Raw genomic sequence first — 14,646 nt, 5'->3', positions numbered from 1 at the left:
AGCAGCAGGCAGCACTGCTGTGCTGTGCAGGTGATGGAGCACTGGCACAGGCTGCCCAGAGGCTGTGGGGTCTCCTCCTTGGAGGTCTCCAGAAGCCGCCTGGCCGTGGGCCTGGGCACCCTGCTCTGGTGGCCCTGCTGCAGCGGGGCTGGGACTGGGGGACCAGGAGGGCCCTGCCTGCTCAGCAATGCTGGGATTCTGTGATAATCTGGTTAATGCATTCATTCACTTTACAAATATTTCAAGTAAATACAAACAGTAGTTATTCCTTTTTTAAAATAAATCAAATATTTTACACACTTCCAAATCAGTAGCCACTGTATGACCTCACAAATTTGTAACAAGGTAAGTTCTTTTCCTTTTAAAATGTAGAATAATTCCAATTTATATAAGAAAGAGAGAGAGAAGAGTCTATCCCTATGTTTCCAGCTGGATGTCTTTATATTCAAATTGTCTTTCTAGATTTCTTTTTCCCTTTCTATACATTTATTTGCAGTAGTTGTAATCATTACAAGTATTTCACAGTACTGAGGAAGCTTCAAGCAGTGATCTACTAAGAAAAAAAAAAGCTAGTTCCCCTTTCCAATGTTCAACCCCAAACCATGCCACTAAACAGGCCAGATTTTTCATCTGCTGTCATGCTCCATTGCACATTCCAAAGAAATCTAGCATTAGAAAGTGGGAGCTGATATCTCTGGCAGTCAGAAATCAAGTAGGCTTTAAGTCTTCTAGGGAAATTATTTTGTGGAGACAGTGCTTTAGAAGTGTGATAGCGCTACATGTTGCAGAATCCTCATGTGTTACCTATCACTTTGTCAAGTGTTTGTATACGTGGCTCCTATGTTACAACAAACTTGAAACTGTAACCAAAATGGGAATAACTGTGCTCGCATTAGAGATTTTGCCAAATCAGCTTCTCACGACCTACTAATACATTTCATACTTTGCTGATAGACTACAGAGCACACCTCCTTCCTTTGGGAGTGTCATCACTCAGCAAAATGCTAAAAACAGCTTCAGAGAGGATTTAGCATCACTAGTACTGTATGATTATTTCCTCTGTATGTATATGTTTGTGACAGTTTTGGCAGCTGCTTTGGAAAATCGACTGTACATTTTCCCTTGACATTTCCCTCCTATCATTGTCTAAAACAATGAGTTTTGGACAAAATTAGGTCCACGTAGGGCAATAGCTGTGTGGGTTCAGCTGAGATAACAGAAAAAGTTTTCTTCTGCTCGCTGCTACTGGCCCTGAAGCTGCCAAATCCCACTCCCTCTGCTGCTCTGAGCTCGGCAAACGGCCCCAGCCATTGTCAAGCACTGGGGGTCACTGAATTTGGCTCTGGGAATTAGAGCAGTGCAAATCTGAAAGCACTCAAACAGCAAAGACCGAGGGGCAGGGCCATAAAAAAATCTGATATCTACTGACCCGCTTATGTTCAGAATACAGAAATAGGTATCACTGGATGTGTGAAAAAAATTTCCCTTTGTGCAAAGGGTTCAAGAGGGAATTCAATCCTCTTTCTGAGAGACAATTTCACACAGTTCCTGGTGAGATAAAGATTGAGGCTCAAAATAGTTACAATACAGTCTAGAAAAAATTGAATTAGAGGCAAGGTAAGTGAAAAGGTCTTTTTTGTAAGCAGTAGAAATATACCCCTGAAATTGAAAGAAAAATACTGCTGGTCTGAAATTGGTCTGTATTTTTAAATAGAGTTTAAATAGGACAGATTTGAACTGAGAGAAGTACACAAAAAATAAATCTAAAAACAGCCAGCCACTATTAGCAGCTGCCAAACATGCCTTGGAATTCTGATATAATTCAATGTGGTCTGGAATGGACCCTGTACTACAAATCATAGCCCTCTGGTGCCAAGGTAATAATGAGATACGTCAGAAACTGTGCAAAAATTAAAAATCAGACAATACCATGGGCACACTGAACAGATATAGAATTAAGGACACTTGGAGGACTCCATCAGAGCATACTCTCTAGTGAGCTCTCAAGTTATTTGTCCTCTTTTGTCCCCTGGGCTCCTCTCCACACAGCCCTGTGATCCTGGGTGCTGGCGGGGATTTGAACTAGCAGAGTTCTGGGAATCTGCTGGCAGGCGTATTCCCTGAAGTTAGATTTGCTCAGCATCAAAGGAATAGGTTTGGTCTTCTCTCAGAACTGAAGTGTGTTTTAGTTACTACTTGTGTTTCAGCATAGCCAGGGGAAGAAGTTGAGAACAAGGCCCCAGCAGTGGTAGACTCCTTCTCTTCTGGATCAGCAACGTTCCACACAAATCAACATGCTTCATGCTTCCAAAGGTGATGCAAGGTCCTGGATCCTCTGAATCCTCCTTGTGCCTCCTTGAGAATCTTTCATTGCAGTTGAGTCTAGATTAATGAACATGTCAAGTGTCAGTGTCTCTTGCCCAAGTGTATTGACTAGGGATATGATTCAAACGCCTAGACAAGGACCTCTGCATAGCCATTCGGTCGCAGACATTTACTTATCTAGATCCAGTGGGGAGGCCAGGACACATCAACTGCTCATCGAGGTTCTGTGTGCCATGTCTTCCAGTCCTGTGTGCTTCTTAGACTTCTGAAGGGATCTCAGATGGTAATAGATGCCTGTGTGTGAGCAGCTGAATTAAGTCCCAGCCCAAGCACATCCTGTCTGGTCTCTGGAGGGATCTTTGCCTTGCAGCAGGCCACAAATTCCATGCGAACTGAGTAACAGAATGTCAAATGAGAATCTCAAATGACACAGGACAGCTAAGATTTAGGAAACTGAATTGACTTTTTAATCACCTTTGTGACAATGGTGCCACAGAGAGCTGCCTTGTCATAGACGCCTACAGTGTACGCACCTAAATTTAGGTGTCTGAATCATGTCTTATAAATGCAGTTTAATCACAGCACCAAGGCTGCTTTCTTTTTCTGGGTTGTAGCATCCATGACCCACTTGAGTTCATGATCTTAAGGAATATGGGCCTGGCAGTAAACAGTCAGGACTCTAAACTTCAGAAGAGGGATATTCCAGCTGTTTAAGGAATTATTAGATGGAATCCCCTGGGAAACTGTCCTTAAGGACACAGAAACAGAACAGAACTGGTAGCTCTTTAAGGATGGCTTTCTGAGAGCATAAGAACTCTCCATTCACCATCAGAAAAAATCAAGTCAGAATACTGGCATGGCTGAACAAGGACCTGCTAGTCAGACTGAGGGATAAGAAGGAAAAGTACAGGCATAAGTGGCCTGGGTTCAGGGATTCCACATGGACATGAGTATGGAGATATGGATTTGAAAGCTGAACTATTAGGTGAATAAAGAATTGCTTGGATGGTCACAGCCAATGTGTTATGGTCAATGGCTCTATGTCCAGGTAGAGGCCATGCATGTGTGATACCCCCCCAGGGGTCTGCTTTGGGATCAGTGCTCTCCAGCACCTTTACCAAGGACTAGATAGTGTGGATTGAGTGTACCCTCAGCAAGTTTTGCTGATGACACAAGCTTGTGGTGCTGCTGATAAAACAGAAGGAAGGGACACCAACCAGAGGGACCTGCACATGCACGAAAAGTGGGCCAGTGAGAACCTAATGAAGTTCAACAAGGCCATGTTCAAGGTGTTGCATTCAGATCAGGCAATCTCAGATATGAGAACAGAGTAGGAGAAGAATTCATTGAGAGCAGCCCAGCAGAGAAGGGCTTGGGAGTTCTGATCAATGAAAAGCTGGACATGAGCCAGCAGTGTGCACCTGCAACCTGGAAAGCCAGCAGCAACTGAACTGCATCAAAAGAGGGGTGACCAGCCAGCAGATGGAATGTCCTATCCAGAGTACTGCAGCCAAGTCTGAGGCCCACAGCATGAGAAGGATTCAGATCTGTTGGAGTGGGTCCAGAGGAGGGCTGCAAAGATGCTCAAAGTGCTGGAGCACCTCTCCTATGAAAAAAAGACCAAGAGAGCTGGGTTTGTTCTGTCTGGAGATGATTCTTCAGTCTAAACAATTCACTGTACAGCACTAACATGACACGAATCATGCAAAGCTCCAGGTTAACTCCTTGGTATAGCACTCTGCATAGGATCTGCATATATATCCACATGTAAAAGCATTCAAAAGAGTACAAGAGCTAGTATGAGCAAAGCTAGTTGCAATAAAAGAAATTCAGGAAATATTTCTGGTTGTTAAAAAAAGGCACCTTTTCCTGGCATTGTTTCACACAGTTCATGAAACAAATGAATAGGAACACCTTCATATAACTCTCTTGCAGTGTAGTACTGTGTTGAAACAAGAGCTGATGCATACATTTCTTCTAACTTCTAGAAAGTGTTTTGAAGGTACTTAGCATAATTATTCTCGTGTAATTCAAGTATGTACCAGACCTTGCAAGCTGTATCTCCTTCCCTAGAGATTTGCTGGGCAGACACATATTGAATCTTGAGTTATTTTCTGCTATCAACGTGCAGCTTGTGGCTGCAATACCCTATTTCAGCTTAAAGCTGTAGGCAGTACTTCATGGAATTTTTATTTCTGCTGCTAGAGCTACTCATTTCTCACTGATGGAAAAGGCACTCAAGGCACCAAGAACTCATCTGCCACTGCTGGAGGGGAAAGGCCCATAAACACTTCCTAGTGTCAGGAGCTTTAGTTTTCATATCACAGTCTAAATGGCAGAAATTCAGCTTGCTCCAGCATGGTATCTCATTGGAGCTGCCCCTGTACCTCCAAGTCCTCCTGTATAGGGTCCTCAAAAGCCAGATCTATCATACCTGGCAACTGGTCTGACACCTACCTCTAAAACTGATTCTGACTTCCAGGAATGGCTGCAAGTGGATGTCAGGTACCAGGTCGCTGCCCAAGATGCAGAAGGCCAGCAGTAATGATGCAGGGACTGTCTGCCAGCAACAGCTGTAAGATGAACACTGCAGCATCCAGTTAATGTGTGACCAATGAAGTATTTGTAGCAGGTTTGTGCTGATGAAGGAAGCAGTGCAAGCCCTTGGTGTGGGATGGGATCTAGCCTTTCTGTGGACTTTCCCAGATGTAAAATATAATGCTGCCCCAGTGAAAGGACTGGATAGTTAATTATATTTTCCTAGACTGAGTTAACTGTATCTCCACCCTCTTTCAGTTTTCTTAAGTATTCCCCAGTTATGAGATCACAACTGTACACTAGCAAGATGTGAACTAATTCATATAAACCCAGGCTTTACCTCAACTGAAATTTCAAGAGTAAATTCTGGAAAAGGCTGGCTGGTTTTGTCCCCGTTGCTGCTTAATGTGGAGTACTTGAAGGTTGCAACTGTTGAAAGTAAAGTCATTGGAAACTGTTCTTGAAATAGAAAATGACAAGCAATAATCAGCAGGAGATGGCGTCTGGTAATATTTGTGCTATTTTGCTACAGACATTCCCATAAGCTTGGAGGAACCTGAAAGACCACTGGCTCAGTGAGCCTCAGAACTTTAGCACATTCTCTTCTTTAAGAGCCTTGTAATGTGTTAAGACTGCTACTGGAACTCTTTTTATTATAGCAAGAAAATACCTCTTCCCTGAAGAGCTTACAATTTACATAAGGCAAATGTTGTACATTTTCTGTGTGTTTTCTCTAAATGTACTACCTGTTGCAAATTTAGAATGGCTCAGTAGATGGGGCTGGAATTATTTCCCATTAAGTGAAAAGTCCCGTCAGGCTCCATATATTCAGCCAGCAAAGTGTTTGTGGGAAACCCTATTTTTAAAAAGGTTCTTTAAGAGGTGTTTGGAATTACTTGTGCTGCCGTGGCACAGAATTTGTGTATTGTAAACTCAATGTATTTTTCACACAGATTTTGGAAGATTCCTATCAGCCCCTGGGTTTTGAGCGATTTCTGAACTACAAATGAGCTTATATGAATAGCGTGAAGAAATGATAACCAGCAGCTGTCTTGTTAGTGGTTGCGTGATCAGTCCTTCAGCTGCTACGCTAACTTTGTACACAAAGTCCAAGGACAGATACAAAATGCAGTCCTTACAGTTTCATATTCAATCAATTTGTTTTCAAAGTTAAATAAATAAACACTTTATGAAGAAACGTATTTTGTAAAAGGTCCTTTCAAAGCCAATTGAGCTATCCAGGAGCTGATGTATCTCTGGAAAGAAGATTTCCAAGTTCCATAGCGTGAGTAACATGCTGTACCTGCTCTGGGATCACTCTTTAAGAGAGAATTGGTGCCGATACACCTTGCCTGCCCCACTGTTACAATGAAGCCCATTTGCTCCTGCATTAGACATTGCAAAGAAACATTCTATGTCCTTTACTTTCTGATGGGAATTAGCTTCTGTCTCTTTTTCTTCCAAGTTCCATGAAGACTTGAACACTTCAGTATTGTGAGAGCTGTCAGGCAGCAGGTACTACTTATAAGCCCAGTTTAAATGACAGAGTACTCATTTAGACCTTGAGGAAATCTTAGGCCACGTCAGGTTTCAAAAGCCAGTAAGGCCACTGAAATACCTTAATGTATTCAGTCCAAATTTTGGAAATAATCCTCTGAAAATAAGTAAGGACCATTGTGACCAGTGGCAGGCTGAAGCAATTGACCAAATCCTTTCCCAGAGCTTTTCTCCCTTACTCAGATTCTTCCAGGGACAATTCTGTGCCTTTGTCTCGTATCTCTGCAAACAAACGTGCTCTTAAAGTATGTAACATGGTAAATTGTAGTGTAACTGATTATGGGAAACTTGCAGGAAAATTTTATATTTGCCTTTACATGGCTGTTTGCCAAAATCAGCAGGCATTATAAAATGAGTGTGTAAGAGCCAGAAATCCTCCAAATAGGCATGCTCTTATATGCACATTGAGATAAGCCCAGAACAGTTATTAAAATGTGCTTTTGTCAGTTATGGTTCTAAACCACATCTTTCAATTATTACTGAGGAAAAAAAAAACAAATAACAAAACAATGGTATTCCATAAATAGGGCTTTTGGATAAACCTTTGACATCCAGGATTACATGATTTAGCCTCTAATTTCCAACATCTGCTTTAGATTGACCAGCAGATATTGTCAATACCAATTATCCTGGGGCTTAGCAGCTAAATCATAACTGTGAATCTCGATGATTGCATGGCTCTTAGCCTCCAATTTCTGAGCTGTTATTAACAACACCACATTTAGTTGTGGCTAATAAAACTTGGCGTTTTATTAAGTTTAAGGCATATGCAGATTTGCAACAATCTTGTTATTTTCTTTCTGATGTCCTTCAGCTGGATTATAGTACAGTTTGCATTGCTTTGCCCATTGGTGGGTGAAATTTTCTGTTAGTCATCCAAGTGAAAACCAATGTAGAGAACTCTGCATGAAGTTGACAGTAAAAAAATACTGCATGCAAGAAGAAGAACATGTGCTTTTAAGAACACTACTGATAATGTTGACACCTCTTCCAAAGCCCAAACTACTTCTGGAGAGCAGGGCTTACCTTTGTCTGCCTACTGCTTCTCTCCACTGCATTTTTCTCCTTTCACTGACTGTGAGGCACTCCGCAGCTCTGCTGGCAAAAGGGACAATAAACCACACACACACAAGGGCACAATGACTTTGGTGTCAGCAATAGCATTCACTAAAGACTAGAGGCATGATAAAAACAATAAGGTTCATGGCTTTTTGCCAGCTGGCAAATATAAGCCTTTGTAAGACTTGATCTGTAGGATGAACGTAGAACTAAACAAAACATCTCTCTTCCCTGTTCTTAGCTAGATGAGAGCCAACATTTGAATAGTTCAACTAGTGGAAAATGTCTTAATAGGAGTTAAAAGTAGTAATGTTCATAGAGGTATCCTCTTCTTCAGCGAGCAGTCATCAAATTAGAGAGAAGTGTTGCTCAGGGTAGGTTACCTCCTTTGGAGTATGAGCTTGTGTACAATCAATGAATGTACAGCTGTTATAGTTATGAAGTATACCAGAGAGCCTGCCTACGTAGCAATTACATCAAAGCAGAAAAGATAGGATGCTTACCTGTATCCTAGGCTCACTTATGAAACTTCAGCAAAGTGGATCTCTAGAAGAGATCCTTCCCTACTGGCAGTCAGCTCTTAAATGGGTCTAGGAGAGGTGCAGCCAGGCTCCATCCCTTCGGCAGCACAGGTGAATTGCCTTCACCTGTGCTCCCGTGGCTGACTTATTGCTCACTCAGGTGATCAGTCAGAGGTTCAGGATGTGATTCAGCAGTTCCCATACAGCTTGCAAGGAGGAGATCCTCTGCTTCACGCTGAAGATCTGTAACATATCTTATTTCTACTGACTTTCTTCATATAGAAACTGCAGGTCCCAACTTTTAAATCCTGTTTCTCAGAGGTAGCCCTTGGATATGTATAAGCACCAGAAGCATACTCAAGAACTAGGAGTCACATCCATATCCCCCATATGGCTAGTGATGAAAGAAGCTACTGAGGACTTTTCCTGCTGCCAGAAGTGTCATGGACTATAGGTTCAAATTTTATTTTCCATCAGTCCTCAGAACCATGTTTAAGAAACTCTCATTGGTGGTGTGTATGTCAAATGCTGTTCCCATGCTTCTCTAAGTGGTTGATTCCAGGTCAACAGTTTCAAGAGGTGAGAGAGTTCAAATCTCCTGAGAAGAGAAAAGTACAATCCATGAAGGTGGAAAGATTGGGTTATGGAACAAATCCTCATCTGGATGAAGCAATCTGCTCAGATATAAGCATTTTTACATATGGAGGAACTGTAGCTAGGGGCAGAAATAATCCACATTTTTAATTTAACTTCATGCTATGTCACAATTCCCATGTTCAATACAACATTACAACTCTCTGCAGAAGATCATGTATCTTCATGATATCTGGCTAGAAAATTAAAAGAAAAATATTTTAACTCATTTTTTTTATATGCAACATTGCATACTAAGACCTTGCTTTTCTCTAAAGCATAGAAAAAAAGAAGGAAAGTATAATTAGATGTCACAGTGCTGTGATTGTTTCTAATTCATTGGACAGATTAGTTGTCAGCAGGATAAATGAATAATCCATAGACAACTCATATTACCATATTTATGTGAGTGGGATTTCTAAAAGAAAAACAGTCAATAAAAATGAAATTGAAAATGAAAATATTGCTACAGAACAATATTACAAATGCATGCTACAAGTGAAAATAAGATGTAATAAAAAGTGAAATGTGAAGGCTTTTAGATCTTCCTAGTATTGTTTATAAGTTATATTGTTTATATGCCAAGTATCAGCTCAGCATTTACAGCACGCTCTCTAATTTAATCTGGTTTTTATTTAGACATGAGATGAGTGATATGGGTACAAAATGAGTATATCTTAAAAATATGTATACTAGTTCTAATAGCAATGGAGAAAACAGTTTGTTATGCTTAAGCAAGATGCACAGTCTGGAATAGATGTGGGCATTTGTAGAAGGCATTTTGAAAAAAAAAAGGTCCCATCTCCTCAACAGGGAGGACATTATTTTTAGAAATCAGGAAGGAGAAGAGGAGATGATCTAGTTATCTAACAGGATATAAATAAGAGTTTTTGGGGAGATAAACAATGAGCCAACCTAATCAGAAGGGAATAATGTTCCCATGTTAGACCAATAGGAATTCTCCCCATTTCCCCCCAGTGACATGAAGGAGTGACAAGTAAAATTTACACAGTGCCACATGGGATATCCTGTATACATCACATTTCTTTGACCAGATTTTGTCTTCCTGTTCTCAGTGAGTTTGCTTTACTTATCACACCAGAAGGTTAGGCCAGTCTGGGAGGCTTGAGATGATACACCACACAAAATACCAACTACTCAGAAATATCAGAAGTTGGGTAAGAGCTGCTGAATTGGTGTTTGTGTTGAAAACTGAAGACTAAGAAGTCTTAAATGTGGGAAGGGTGTAGTGCTTCACAGACATGGAAAATACCAATTTCCAAATACCCATCAGTCCATGTAAACACTTCTGTAACTTAGTGGCCACATAATCATGGTGGTGAGCTCATAAGAAGAAGCATGAGGTTGTGATCTAGAGGAAAAGCTGTAGGAGGTCTGTATACAGAACACATCAGTCAGTAAAACAACTCTAAAAACACCCTGGGGTTAACACCCCTCTGCATGCATGGATCTCCAGACACTAACAGAATTTCTAGGGGACACTTGTAGAGGAGCCTTGCAACCATAATGCTGAATTAACTTGCTTCAAAACCTTATGTCCTTTACATTAAGAGTACTGTCTGCTCTAAACACAGCAAACCTAAGGCTGAACACACTCACAGATGGGCAAATCAGGAGCACTGCCAGCAAGAGCCACAGAATTTCCTTAATGAAGAAGGAGTGAGTGACAGACTCCGTCCTGGATGCATCCTGTGAGTAGAGCATGTGACCCATATTTGAGTCTTATTCTGTAACGGTAAAAGGCTTTTTGAAATCCATTTAAGTCTATTAGTGCTCCCAGAAAATTGTGCACTCACTCATTTTCTCAAAATAAATATCCTGGACTTAATGGAGCATAGTGTCCTTTTACTACCAGTACCCAAGAACTCCAATTATGCATTATTAAGCTATTAAACGGAACTGAATGAAAAGAACTGGCACTTACTGGCAAGATCACTCTTCTAAAATGCCCTGTAATAAGCTATGGAAAAATTAGCAAGCAGTTATAAAACTACCATCTCCTACCAGCTGCTATCATTTGGCTTTATCTAACAGTTAGAACATATTATTTATGAGCACATCTTATGCATGCACACATATACACAGAGGGACACACATACAGAGCTCTACCTGTACTGTCATACAATGAGCCAGCTGGGGATTTCAACCAGCCAGCTCACACTCCTGATCATGTTTTAGGCTTTCTCTTATGAAGACAACATGTCCTCTGGAGGACAATGAAATTCACACTAAAATCAGATTGCATGTAGGGTTCTACAGACTTCAGAATGTAAAGCAAAAACCTTCCTGAGCCCCCAGAGAGCTGACAGTGCTGACAGTGTATTTTGGTAACAAATGAATCAATGCTGGAGCTTGTATCTGTTGCATGTAGGGAGTATGAAAAGGGGGAAAATCAGACATGATAAAATTTTTGCACTCTCATAAGGTAATACAATCCATAACCTCAGGAATTCCAAGTAAAAAAGCTGATGACAGCACAAAAGGCTTCAGGGAGATGCAAACGTCACAAAAGATCTCTAATGCCACATCTGCTGGAAAAAAATCAGAAAATAACAAAGTTATTGCTGATTGCAGAGCTAGCCTATTCAGCCCCTTCTTTGTACCTCTTAGAGTGTGTGATTGTTTCATGCTAATGGGCCTGTTGGTGGCACAGAAGACCATTACAGAGTGCTGCCCACATCGACAGTCCATCGTTGTGATCTTTGCTTCACACCAGATCTACGGTAAAGCAGTGCCTTCATTGTGTGGCCTGTTCAATGCTCAAGTGCATTATCGTATATTTTATTTCTTTTATTACTCTTTCTATTTTTGTTTTTCAACATTGATCTTATGGGTGACAAGCACTCCCGAGTTATGACTGAGTTGCTTCCTCTCTTTCCTTAATGCATGCATCAAAAGTACGTTTGGATCTGCTTGCTCCAAACAGCCATGGTACAAACTGAAAAGAGCAAATAAAAATCTTTATTAATTATGCAGAGCTGATGGTGGAGCTGAGCCAGTGCTACTATCCCTCTCTATATTTAGCAGCACAATGTAGTCCATCTCCATGGAGTTTTATCGTCAAGGAGCCCAAGAAGAAAATAGTCTCCCAAAAGGTTATAATAAAATACAATCTATCCCTCACCACATAAAGTTGTAACCCACAATAGCCATGCTGATTACACCAACACACAGTTACAGATTTATGACAGCAAATACAGTTTTTTCCACTCGGTGATGCATTCAGCACCCATTTAATGCAGTGTTGATACGGACTATTGCTGCCCAAGGCACCGAGGCATAATCTGTTCATCTGTCTGACTCAAGGAGAAGCACTGAAGCCTTTCAGATGCCATCAGACAAGAAATTGGCTACAGCTACAGTTTCCAAAACATCACACAAAGGATTTGATGCCCAAATCCATGCTTACATTCTTTAAATATTAATAGTCTGATCACACGTTTGCTGAGCATTGGTGATCTCTGCCACTATTGAAATCACAGCATCACAGAATTGTAAGGGTTGGAAGGGACCTCTGGAGATCATAAAGTCCAGGTTCTCTGCAATAGGTGGGGAAACGAAACCACCTTCATCCACATTTCTTCACATACATGAACATATCAGCACGTTTGGTCTAGGAAAATGAATGAGGCTTTAGGGATTTTTTTTCTGGCATAGGGTTAGGATGATGGCTGATACAGGGAGCATCACGTAAAATAACCTCGTCTTGTTCCAGCAGCCTTTGATCCTTCTTTCCTAAAACAAAATCAATGAAATACATTTGATCGTTTTTTAAGCTGAAGCTCCTGATAATCACAACCAAATATCACATAATCGAGGAACCCAAGCTCCTGGAGAGGTGCTCTTGGCAGAAAAGCGGGACCCTGATGGGGGCAGCTCTTGTCCCCCGCTAGGGCCCGGCCCGGTGCCCGCGGCGGGACGACGCAAGATGGCGCAGCGGGAGCGCCTCGGTGCGGCGGGCCGGTGCCGGAGCCCAGCCCCGCTCCTCCCGCCGCTGGGCCGGGCTGTGCGTATAGATGCCTGTGTATACGGAATGTACACCGCTGCGATTGAAACGCGGGGAGAAAAGGGTTGTTCAGAAGACAGGACAGATGACAGACAGAGGAGTAGCGGCGGGCAGATTAGGAATTAAAGAAAACAAACGAATCAGGCAGCCCTGGGATCAGTTTCGTGCTGCTGAGTCACCGCCCGGCAGCCCAGGCACTGGGGTGACTCTGCTCATTTTCAGCTGCGTTTTCCACAGCCCTAAGGGAGGTGGGGTCTCCCCTCTCTGCGTGCTCTTATGGAAGATGGTGAAACACTAATGCAAAATTATGATTAAAGCCCGATACATAGCAAAGGGCAGAGATGAGCTGATATTCCAGGAAAAGGAGCAGTAAGTAATAGAAGAAAGACTGTAAAGACATATGAACAGCTCAGGCTGTTCTGTAGGTAATAGGTAACAGTGACAGCACCCTGAGGGTGAAGTATGAGAAGACAACTACAATGAGGTTTTTCAGAGCAGTATATCTTTTCTTAGAACATGAGGCAACAAAATACAGTAGAAAACCCTCAGAAGACAAGTTGTCTGTATGTGTGTTATTATTAATGCAGTAGGAAAAATTGAAAGTGTCTTTGGCTCTAAAGATCTGTATACATCACCGATCTGCTAATAATAAGGGCAAGAAAAGCAAACTGCTGAATAGTGCAAGGAATAATGGATGAACAAAAACCCTAGGTATAAATCTGCTAGTAGGGCAAAGTATGAAGCTATAGTAGCAACCTGCTAAAATTAAACTAGCTTATCTGAACATTAAGTGTACCTCCAGTGCACCTTAACTTGATTCACTGAGGATGTGTTTGGGATGCAGTTGACAAGTAGTATTTATTAGTGGGTGAATAGGCTGAATATGAATATAGAGAGAAATAAATGATTGACTGCATTGTTCATATCCTCATAGGGACACAGTGACACTGTATACATTCTTCATGTGCAGGTTGCTCAAGTTACCAAATGCTTCCTATCAGAAGGCTGCACAACCTCTACTGCAGTCTCAGCACTTCGTGCCTGTTGAAGGGAGCGGCTGCTAGAGCTGTGCCAAACATTTGGTGCCTGCTGCACTGTGCCATTCAGTGAGTACCTTCATTGAGAGTACAAAATCAGACAATCACAGGAGAGTTGAGGAAGGGCTCTCTGGGTCCATCTGGTCCAATTCCTGCTTCAGCAAGGCGACACAGAGCAGGGTGCCCAGGCCCATGTCTGTACAGGCAGGGACCATTAGGACCTGGAGACCAGAGTTCATTTGGCCAGACCCATATAAATATTGTATTTTAGAAAATGGGGGCATGGATGAAAAAGCAAAATAACCCAAGAGAAAGTCCTAAAGCTGAATGCTCAATTCTATGGCAATAATTGAGATCTTATCTCGAATAAATGTAAATAGTCAAAGCCTGCAGTAGGTGTATAGAGGCTCTGTGATGTACCTTATTTCTTGTATTTCTTCTGTTAAAGATGAATTTCAGAGAAAGGAAAGCAAACAAAACCAGTTGCTATTGAGGTTAGCTATGATCTGAGTACCATACTAGGTGCCTGTTTGCAGAGGTAGTCAGGGTAGAACCTGTTTCTTTTTTGTGCAAGCACACCCTGGGGCTGGCTGAATACAAGTTGGTTTCTGTAGTAAATAATACCGACCTGAGGTTTGCTTCTGTGTGGAGTGGTTGAACTATATGCAGGGGGAGTTGGAACTGAATGATCTCCTGAGGTCCCTTCCAACCCCTGCATTTCTGTGATTCTGTGTTGATGCTAAGCTGTGTGAATACCATGAACTTTCACAGCACTGTGCCCTCTCTCTTTATCTCATACAGAGCGAGGCTAGGAATTCCAGGCAAGGTTTGCCATCTCTACACTAGAAAGCAGGAGCTTGTAGACAAGTTGTCTGGCCAGGACACCAGATCTCAGAAGACCTGGAGAACACAAGAACTTCAGAACTTCAGGTGGGGCTGAATAGATTGG

General features: G+C 41.9%; 1 long non-coding RNA gene across 1 annotated transcript; it reads right to left on the bottom strand.

Moving 5' to 3' along the window:
* Positions 1–5,237: 5,237 nt before the first annotated feature.
* Positions 5,238–8,019, bottom strand: LOC125690361 (uncharacterized). The gene is made up of 3 exons (XR_007375645.1): positions 7,983–8,019; positions 7,447–7,518; positions 5,238–5,292 (listed from the first exon to the last, which is right to left on the bottom strand). It is a non-coding gene; the product is annotated as an uncharacterized LOC125690361 (long non-coding RNA).
* Between the last annotated feature and the right edge of the window lie 6,627 nt (positions 8,020–14,646).

Source organism: Lagopus muta, chromosome 3, assembly GCF_023343835.1.
Source record: "Lagopus muta isolate bLagMut1 chromosome 3, bLagMut1 primary, whole genome shotgun sequence".
Lineage (NCBI taxonomy): Eukaryota > Metazoa > Chordata > Aves > Galliformes > Phasianidae > Lagopus > Lagopus muta.
The sequence above is the reverse complement of the archived record's forward strand: the minus strand, read 5'-3'. Positions and strand labels throughout refer to the sequence as shown.